We start from the raw sequence: 2,210 nt of genomic DNA on the forward strand, positions 1-2,210 counted from the left end.
TTTTTGCTATGGGTGCGTGCACTCACCAGAAAGACAGAGAGAGAGACAGAGAGACAGAAAGCGAGAAACCACCCCCTAGGGACAATGACCACGCCACAATCCCTTCTCCTCCATTCTCCTCTCGGGATCTTGGGGCATGCATGCACGTGCACCCTGCATGAGTTTAAGCCACTGGGTCCAGGACTCAAACTGCAGTCGACTACATGAGGATCCAGCAACATAGCCATTACACCATCTGCTGGTCCCCCCAGTGTGATTTTCAAGCTGCCAGGTCTAGGACTTGAACCATGGTCAGCCATGTGAGAGTCCAGAACTTTAACTACCACATCGCCTGCTGGCTTTGGCAGACCTGTGATTTTAAATAAAATCCTAAGATGCAATAATATATTATAAATCTACAGTGTTATATATTCAGAATTATCTTGGCTTTACTTGGCCCTTTGCATTTCATTTAATTTGAGAATTAGCTTGCCAATTAATACTAAGAAGTGTGATGTGACTTTGATACGTGGAAGGTATAAATCAATTTAGGGAGAATTATCTTTACAGTATTGGGTTTTACATAGTGTATTCCTCATTTAATCTAATGTTTTATAGTTTTCTGTGTGGAATCTGTCTATGTCAATTGTTAGGTTTAGTCTTAGATAGCTAATAGTAATATAAATGATATCTTTTAAAAATGTCAATCCTGTGGCAGGTGTTACGGTGGTTAAGGGTGCTGGGTTCCCACATGGCTGACTGTGGTTCAAGTCCTGGAACTGGCAGCTTGCTTTCTCACTTTTCCTGTCTCTCATGCACTCTGTTCTGCTCTGGTCAAATTTAAAAAATAAATAAAGTTTAAAAAGAGAGAAAGAGAAAAAAATTTTAATTTCAATTTCTAATTAAATTTGTAATACTACTTACATAGTTTATGGTTTACATAGAGAGATATAATTGATTTTTGTATGTTGTATGCAATGACCTTGCTAAATGAACTTCCTAACTCTAAGAGTGTTATTAATAGGTTATTTTGAATTTTCTTTTTCTTTCTTCCTTCTTTTCTTTTTTTTTTTTAAGTTTTTGCCACAGGGCACTCTGGAGAGAGACAGAGAGAGAAAGTAAGAAGTCATGCCCTTGGGGGATGACCACACCACAATCCTTTCTCCTCCATTCTCCACTTGAGAATTTGGGCATGCACGCGGACACGCCCAACATGATTTTCAAGCTGCTGGGTCCGGGACTCGAACAGCTGTCAACCATGTGGGAATCCAGGGTCTTAACAACCACAGTCCCTGCTGGCTCCTTAAATTTTCTTTATAATTATGTCATCTACAAACAATAGTGACTTTGTTTCTTTCCAGTTTTTATACTGTTACTGGTTTCCCTCTCTGCACAGGCAAGTACCTCATGCAGTGTTCAGCAGAAGAAATGGTAGGGATACCCTGGTCTCACGTTTAGTCATGGGGGTATCTTTCAGTGTTTCACCATTAAGTGGGCTGCTTGCTGTAGATGTTTTTGAGATAGCCTTTATTAGATTAAGGAAGTTTTCTTCTATTCCTAAAATACTAAAAGAGTTTGGTTGTTGTTTTTTAAAATCTTATGGATATTGGGACCAGCAGATGGCATAATGGTTATGTTGCTGGACTACCACATAGTCAACCAAAGTTTTAGTCCCGGATCCGGTGGCTTAAAACTCATCCCAGACGTGTGTGCATGTGTGCCCAAAATCCTGAGAGAATGGAAGATAAGGGATTGCAGCATGGCCATACCCCCTGGGGAGGTGATTTCTCTCTTTCTGTCTCTCTGTCTCTGTCTATCTCTCCGGTGAGTGCACACCCTATAGCAAAAATCTCTCTTAAAAAGTTACATGGGTATTGATTTTGTCAAAATTTTTTTCTGCATCTTTGGGGAGATAAAATTATATAATTTTTATCTTGACTTTACTGATATGTATCTCTATTCTCATTGGTTTATTTTGGAATGTTAAGCCAGACTGTCCTGTCTAGAATAAAGTTAACTTGGCAGTGTTGTATTATTCTAACTAGAATTATTGCTGTTAAGATTTTTTGCATTTTGGGGCCAGTAGGTGACATGGTAGTTAAGGCACTGGATTCCCACATGGCTGATGATAGTTTGAGTTCCAGTCCTTGTGGCTTGAAGATTATACTGAGCATGTGTGTGTGCATGCCCAAAATCCTAGGAGGAAAATGGAGGAGAAGGGATATGGCATG

The 2,210-nt window shown here is 39.7% G+C and overlaps 1 protein-coding gene across 1 annotated transcript in view; it reads left to right on the forward strand.

Annotated features, from left to right (window-relative positions):
• The window catches only part of UBAP1L (ubiquitin associated protein 1 like), a 25,991-nt gene that overhangs the window by 10,329 nt on the left and 13,452 nt on the right, over nt 1-2,210 (forward strand). The gene's annotated exons all lie outside the window — the stretch shown is intronic.

Source organism: Tupaia chinensis, unplaced genomic scaffold, assembly GCF_000334495.1.
Source record: "Tupaia chinensis unplaced genomic scaffold, TupChi_1.0 Scaffold000063_1, whole genome shotgun sequence".
NCBI classification, from domain to species: domain Eukaryota; kingdom Metazoa; phylum Chordata; class Mammalia; order Scandentia; family Tupaiidae; genus Tupaia; species Tupaia belangeri.